The following is an 8939-nucleotide window of genomic DNA, read 5'->3' as shown; positions in this document are numbered from 1 at the left end:
TAGAAAAAATGCAAATTAAAACAACTCTGAAGTACTACCACTTCACACCTCTCAGACAGATGATGTGAAAATATAATGACAAATATTGGAGGGGATGTGGGAAAACAGGGACACTGATACATTGTTGGTGGAATTGTGAATACATCCAGCCCTTCTGGAGAGCAGTTTGGAACTATGCTCAAAGGGCTATCAAACTGCATACCCTTTGACCCAGCAGTGTCTCTACTAAGCTTGTATCCCAAAGAGATCATAAAGGAGAGAAAGGGACCCACGTGTGCAAAAATGTTTATAGCAGCCCTTTTTGTAGTGGCAAGAAACTAGAAATTGAACAGATGCCCATTAGCTGAAGAATGGCTGAATAAATTATGGTACATGAAAGTAATGGAATATTATGTTTCTATAAGAAACGACCAACAGGATGATTTCAGAAAGGTCTGGAGAGACTTACATGAACTGTTGCTAAAGGAAGTGAGCAGAACCAGGAGATTATTGTACACAATAAACAACAAGATTGTGTGATGATCAGTTGTGATGAACTTCAACAATGAAGTGATTCAAGGTAGTTCCAGCTTGTGATAGAAAGTGCCATCCATATTCAGAGAAAGAACTATGGAGACTGAATATGGATTAAAACATAGTATTTTCACCTTTTTTTTTTTAATGATATTGGTATTTGTTTGCTTATTTGTTTTTTCTCATGTTTTTTTCCTCTTTTGATCTGATTATTCTTGCACAGTAAGATGAATATGGAAATATGTTTAAAAGAAATACATGTTTATCCTATAGTGGACTGTTTGCTGTCTATGGGAGAGCGATGGAGAGAGGGAGGGAGAAAAAATTGTACCACAAGGTTTTGCAAAGATGAATGTTGAAAACTATCTTTGCATGTATTTGGAAAAATAAAAAGCTATTGTAAAAAAATAAAAATAAAATTCCATCTTCTAAAAAAAAAAAGACTTGGCAGTCCATGACTTAGGCTCATACAGTATCATTGATAGAATATTATATTTTAAAAGATATTATTTTTCAGTGTGAAGTTTAAGAGCACAGTCCTGTGAATATAAATGTGGGAGTATATACTACTCTGGCAAGTGACTGGATATAGAAAAATCCCATATGCAAATTTGTTTTTATACAGAAAGTTCCTTCTGACAATAGTAGAATTGATGGACTTAATTGATATATTACTTTATATCGTATTAATACAGAATATGCTTATAAGTGGATGCCAATATGAAATAGCATGAGTAGCATTGTTGTTTGTGCTGTGGTTTCTAATTTTGGCCTGAAACAAAATTAACAGAGATGCCAGAGAATCAGCAGGTAATGATACATAAACTCCATTTTCCTTGTGTGGTTAATTAAACTAACTTGTAAATTAGGGGGGTACTTTCACAGTTTACCTAGATTTTGGCAAAACATTTGATAAAGCTTCTCATGTTTTGTTTTGTTTTTTGTAAAAAAATAAATGAAAAGAGGTAGGCTAGATAAATTCAGAGGCAGCTAGAGGTGCAGGGGATAGAGTGCCTGGCCTGGAATCAGGAAGACTCATTTTCTGGACTCAGACACTTTCTGAGTGACTATGGACCTTAACATTGAGGAGGTTTTTTTTTTTTTTTTTTTTAATAATAATAGCTTTTTATTTTCAAAATATAGGGAATGATAAATCACTCCAACATCTATGCAAAAAAAAAAAAATACAAACCCCAAATAGGGACACAGAGAGTCAGAAAAAGACTTAAAACAATTAAACAAGATGAATTCAAGATGAATTAAAACAGACATGGACAACGCAAAAAGTAACACGTAATTAGTGGTTTAATGTCCCCTTGATAAGTCTTCAGTTGAAAACTTTAGAAATAGCTTGATCTTGTACTACTTAGCATTTTTGTCAGTGACTTAAAAGCATGGATAGCATGCTAACCAAAGATGCAAATGATACAAATCTGGAGTGATGATTTGGTGGAGTTTGGCCAGGTCCTGCTGTGACTCATTTAAGTTCCTAGTACCATATATAAAACTCAAATAAGAGTGGTGGACACAGTAAAAAACATTAACTAGGGAGAGCAGGAAAACAAGTGGGGGAAACCAGAAAAGCATGATTATAAAACAGGGGAGGAGGAATATTCTGAGATATGTAGTTCCAAATCACTAATTCTGTTTTGACAACTGCCCAGATGGCTCTGGAGGTAGCTAAATGGCTCAATGTATGGAGCACTAAGCCCAGAATCAAGAGAACGTGGGTTCAGATGTAGCCCTGGACACTTACTAGCGTTTGGGCAAGTCAATCTGTTTGCCTTAATTCACTGGAGAGAGAAATGGTAAACCCTCCCCGTGTCTTTGCTAAGAAACCCCCTTAGACAGAATTGGTGTGCTATGATCCATGACATTATGAAGTTGGACACGACTAAATGACCCACAAGAAGTGACTCTTACAATAGAGTGTCAGGGTGGGGGCCCCACACATGACCATTCTAAGCTAGAATGTTTCCATTATTTGTTTAGAAACTCACCATTCCCAAGGGCTGCTGTCGGGATCCAGTCTGTGAGAGATCAATCGAACAAGTGGGAGACCACCACTGCCATTTATCCACTCTTTCCATCATGAATCCATAATTCATAATGTTCTTATAGCCTTTGATGATCTTAGCATAGGTATAATTAGCACTACTGGACATTGTTCCCAGATGGGAATCTGAGACCCTTCATGGAAAATTCAGATGCTAACACTCTGGATGACAGATCAAAAGATCTATCAAGAGAAAATTATTAGGCTACAGCAATAAAACAAAGTTTTAGTTAAACAACCAAACTTGCAATTACAAGTCAGGGAAAAACATGGTGAAACAATAGTTTATCTGAAACATAATCTGGGAATTTTAGTAGTCTTCAAACTCAATGAGTCAACAGTGTGATATAGTAACTGAGCAAGCTAATGAAATTTTAGACTGCATTAAGAATTAGAGCTTGCAGTTTATAGGTGGTTGTTCTATAATCTACTCTGACCAAGTTATTATTACTAACTAGTAGTAGTTATTACTAACTAATAGGTCATTTTTATAATGACCTACTATATATATCAGGTATTAAATGTTTTACAAATATTATCTCATTTGATTCTCACAACCTTGAGAAGTACTGCTATTTTTATTCCCATTTTACAGATCTGGAAACTGGAGGCAAAAATTAAATGATCCAGGAACACAGCTAGTAAGTGTCTGAAGCCAAATTTCAACTCAGTTCTTCCTGACTCCCAGCACAGGTGCCACCTAGCCACCTGTAGTACTCTAAAAATATTATAGTAGTGTATAAAATTTATATTATATATATATGTCAGTAATATATACTCCACATCTAGAATACTGTGTTCAATTCTGAAAATACTTTAAAGAAATTGGTAAACAGGAGAGCATCCATAAGAGGACAATCAGGATAGGTAAGAACCCGGGGAAGTTTAGACTGGAGAAGTCTCCAGGAAAACAAGATAGCTGTTTTCAAATATATGAAAGGAGGACAACAGGAAGGATTGTTTTGTTTGCCTACAGAGAATAGCATAAGTAATGAATGGGATATGCAGAGACAACTTGAGACTCAAAGTAAGGAACAATTTGCTAGTAATTTTCCCACTTCCCATTTTTTCTACTTTTTGACTTCATTACAGAAATGATAGCAATAACAATAAATCAACAGGGAAAAAAAACATAAATATAAGCAAAGAGGAAAAAACTATTATCATTTGTTGATTTACTTAGGATATATTAGCAAATTGGTAAAGAAAGTGATTGAGACAATACCTTCAGGAATGTAGGATACAAAATAAATCCACAAAAATCAATAGTAATTCTGTTGAGCAACAATCAAATTCAGGAGGAAATAATATAAAGAGAAATCCCTTTAAATAATTACAATGCATACTTAAGACTTACATAAACACAATTCCAACAAATAACTGAGAGGATATTAGTACTCATAGCTGAGTATGTAATTTCAATGTAATAAAAATTATATTGCTTAAATTAATATAACAAACTACCACAGAGACACTTTATAGAAGTAGAAAAAATAATAACTATAAAGTAATTTGGCAGAAATTAGGTTTAGACCAACACCTTACACCATAAACCATAATAAACTCAAAATATATATGTGATCTGAACATTAAAGATCATAACATTGCGAATATAACAAAGATGACAATACTGCCTAATCTATTTATTTAGTGCTATACCAATTAGACTCCTAAAAAACTATTTTAATGACCTAGAAAAAATAACAACAAAATTCATCTGGAAGAACAAAAGGTCAAGACTTTCAAGGGAACTAATGAAAAAAAAAAAATCAAATGAAGGTGGCCTAGCTGTACCAGATCTAAAACTATGTTATAAAGCAGCAGTCACTAAAACCATTTGGTACTGGCTAAGAAATAAGACTACTTGATCAGTGGAATAGGTTAGGTTCACAGGACAAAATAGTCAATATAGTAATCTAGTGTTTGACAAACCAAAAACCCCAGCTTTTGGGATAAGAATTCACTATGTGACAAAAACTGCTAGGAAAATTGGAAACTAGAATGGCAGAAACTAAGCACTGGCTCACACTTAACACTATACACACCAAGATAAGGTCAAAATGGATTCATGATCTAGGCATAAAGAATGAGATTATAAATAAATTAGAAGGACATAGGATAGTTTACCTCTCAGACCTGTGGAGGAGGGAGGAATTTGTGACTAAAGAAGAACTAGAGATCATTATTGATCACAAAATAGAAAACTTTTGATTATATCTAATTAAAAAGGTTTTGTACACAAAACTAATACAGACAAGATTAGAAGGGAAGCAATAAACTGTGAAAACATTTCTACAGTCAAAGGTTCTGAAAAAGACCTCATTTCTAAAACATATAGAGAATTGACTCTATAATTTATAAGAAATCAAGCCATTCTCCAAATTGATAAATGGTCAAAGGATATGAACAGACAATTTTCAGATGAAGAAATTAAAACTATTTCTAGCCATATGAAAAGATGCTCCAAGTCATTATTAATCAGACAAATGCAAATTAAGACAACTCTGAGATACCACTACACACCTGTCAGATTGGCTAGAATGACAGGGAAAGATAATGATGACTGTTGGAGCGGATACGGGAAAACTGGGACACTGATGCATTGTTGGTGGAGTTGTGAATGAATCCAGCCATTCTGGAGAGCAATCCGGAATTATGCCCAAAAAGTTATCAAACTGTGCATACCCTTTGATCCAGCAGTGTTTCTACTGGGCTTATACCCCAAAGAGATCTTAAAGGAGGGAAAGGGACCCACATATGCAAAAATGTTTGTGGCAGCCCTGTTTGTAGTGGCTAGAAGCTGGAAACTGAATGGATGCCCATCAATTGGAGAATGGCTGGGTAAATTGTGGTATATGAATGTTATGGAATATTATTGTTCTGTAAGAAATGACCAACAGGAAGATTTCAGAAAGGCCTGGAGAGACTTACATGAACTGATGCTGAGTAAAATGAACAGGACCAGGAGATCATTATATACTTTAACAACGATACTATATGACGATCAGTTCTAATGGACGTGGCCCTTTCCAAGATTGAGATGATCCAAATCAGTTCCATTTGTTAAATAATGAAGAGAACCAGCTACACTCAGTGAAAGAGCTCTGGGAAATAAGTGTGAACCACTACATAGCATTTCCAATCCCTGTTTTTGTCCACCTGCATTTTTGATTTCCTTCTCAGGTTATTTTTACTTTATTTCTAAGTCCAATTTTTCTTGTGCAGCAAAATAACTGTATGGACATTATACATATATTGTGTTTAACATATACTTTAACATATTTAGCATGTATTGGTCTACCTGCCATATAAGGGAGGGGGTGGGGGAAAGGAGGGAAAAAGTTGGAATAGAAGGTTTTGCAATTGTCAATGCTGAAAAGTTACCCATGCATATGTCTTGTAAATAAAAAAGCTATAATAAAAAAATAAAATAAAGATCATAACATTTAGACAATTCTACCTAAATTAATCTATTTATTCAGTACCATACAAATCAAACTGTGAAATTATACAGGTAGAAAAAATAATAACAAAATTCATCTGGAAGAAAAGGTCAAGAATTTCAAGGGAATCAATGAAAAAAAAAATGCAAAGGAAGGTGGTCTAGCTGTATCAGACCTAAAACTATATAAAGCAGCGATCATCAAAAAACCATTTTGCACTAGCTAAGAAATAAGAGTAATGGATCAGTGGAATAAGTTAGATTCATAAGACACAATTGTCAATGATTATAGTAATCTAATGTTTGATAAACCCAAAGACTCCAACTTCTGGAATAAGAACTCACTATTTGACAAAATTTGCTGGGAAAAATTGAAAATAGTATGACAGAAACAAGGCATTAACCATCCTGAGATAAGGTCAAGTATAAACAAATGAGATCAAGGAATAGTTTGTCTCTCAGATCTGTGGAGAAGGAAGGAATTTATGGCCAAAGAACTAGAGAACATTATGAAATGCAAAATGGATAATTTTGATTACATTAAATTGAAAAGATTTTGTACAAACAAAAGCAATGCAGACATTAGAAGTGAAACAAAGCTGGGAAAAAACTACTTACTTACATCCAGTGTTTCTGATAAGGGCCTCCTTTCTAAAATATATAAGAGAACTAACTTAAATTTATAATACAAGCCATTGTCCAACTGACAAATGGTCAAAGGATATGAACAGAATTTCTAGAGCCAGGGGTCCTCAAACTACGGCCTGCGGGCCAGATGGAGCAGCTGAGGACTTTTATCCCCCTCACCCAAAGCTAAGAAGTTTCTTTATGTAAAGGCCCATAAAACAAAAAAGTTTTTGTTTTTACTACAGTCCAGCCTTCCAATAGTCTGAGGGACAGTGAACTGGCCCCCTATTTAAAAAGTTTGAGGACCCCTGTATCTAGACAATGAAATTAATTTCTAGTCCTATGAAAAAATGCTCTAAATCACTATTAATTAGAGAAACTCTGGTTTTCTCTACTGCTGAGAGTACCATTTCAGACAACTCTGAGGTACCATTTCACATCTTTCAAGACTGGCTAAGATGAAAAGAAAAGATAATGATACATGTTGGGAGGGCATGTGGGAAAACTGGAACACTGATACATTGTTGGTGGAATTTTGAATACATCCAGCCATTCTGGAGAGCAATATGGAACTATGCTCAAAAAGTTATCAAACTGTGCATACCCTTTGATCCAGCAGTGTTTCTACTGGGCTTATATCCCAAAGAGATCTTGCAGGAGGGAAAGGGATTCACATATGCAAAAATGTTTGTGGCAGCCCTTTTTGTAGTGGCAAGAAACTGGAAACTGAGTTGGAGAATGGCTAAAGAAGTTATGGTATATGAATGTTATGGAATGTTATTGTTTCATGAGAAATGATGAGCATGCTTTTTTCAGAAAATTCTGGAATTATATGAACTGATACTGAGCAGAACCTATAAAAAATTGTTCGCCACAAGATTGTGTCATGATCAACTGTGATGGCCTTGGCTCTTGTCAACCATGAGGTGATTCAAGTTAATTCCAGTAGCCTTGGGATAGAAAGGGCCACTTGCATCCAGAGATAATTGTGGACACTGCATGGAGATCAAGACATAAATTTTCAGCTTTTGTTGGTGGTGGTTTGCTTTTTTTTTTCCTCGTGTTTTTTTCTTTCACCTTTCGATCCGATTTCTCTTGTATAGCATGACGAATATGTAAATGTATATAAAAACTGCACCTGTTTAACCTATATTGGATTGCTTACTGTTTATGGGAGGGATAGAAGAGAAGGAAGGAGAAAATTTTGGAACACAAGATTTCGCAAAGGGGAATGTTGGGGGCAGTAAAACAGAGCACTGGCTCTGAAATCAAGACTTGAACTCAAATCCGACCTCAGACACTTTAACATTTCCAAGCTGTGTGGACAAATCATTTAAGCCCAACTGACTTAAAAAAAAATTTTTTTTAATTAAAATCACAAAGGTAAATGTTGAAAATCATCTTTGCATGTATTTGGAAAAACAAAAAAGCTATTTTTAAAAAAGATACCATTTTAAAAAATTAGAAGATTGGGTCAGGTACCTTTCCCAATCATGCATCCAGAAAAAAAATTCTGAACTAAAGAAGAAGCAGGGATGATTACAAAAGATTCAAGTAGGTAATTTTGATTTCAGAAATTTTGAAAAGCTTTTCTAATTAGCAAACTAATGTCTCTGGAATAAGAGAAGTGGTTTGGGGATTGGCTGGAGCAGAGAGAAACCTTTGCATCAAATTATCTCTGATAAGCAATAACTGTACCAAATACTTGAAACACAACCTTTTTTTGCAGTAGCAAAGAACCTGAACCAAAGTAGACCCAACATCTGGGTAATGGCTAAACAAACTGGGCTACATAGATGTACTGTAATTATTGTGATGCAAGAAACAATGAGTATGATGAACAGAGGAACCTTGTTAGACAAAAACTGATACCAAGTGAAATAAATGAACTAGGAATACATACATATAGTATACATCCGTACGCTATTTATGTATTTATGCATATGTGTGTGTATTCTATATCAGTATAAAAATTTAAAGAATTACAATGAAAAAATGAAAACTGATTCTTGCAAAATTATTAAGACCAAGTTTAGCCCCAAACAAGGGGTGTGAGAAGGCTTCTCCCTTTTCCTTTCTTTAAAGAGCTGTGGGATGATAGACGTGGAACACTGTATATGTCAGACTTTCTTCCTTATGTCAAGTTAATTGGATGAAACTTTAATTTTCTTTTTTATTCCTATAAATGAAGTCTCTCTGAGAAGGGGGAGAGACAGAAACAGGGAGGTATAATTGCTAAAAAATAAAAAAATCAATACAAAAGTCAAACTAGCTTCCTTGAGAAATAATGGTTTTCTTCTC

The sequence above is a fragment of the Antechinus flavipes genome, chromosome 2 (genome assembly GCF_016432865.1).
Source record: "Antechinus flavipes isolate AdamAnt ecotype Samford, QLD, Australia chromosome 2, AdamAnt_v2, whole genome shotgun sequence".
In the NCBI taxonomy this organism is placed as follows: Eukaryota; Metazoa; Chordata; class Mammalia; order Dasyuromorphia; family Dasyuridae; genus Antechinus; species Antechinus flavipes.
Note: the sequence above shows the minus strand (reverse complement) of the source record.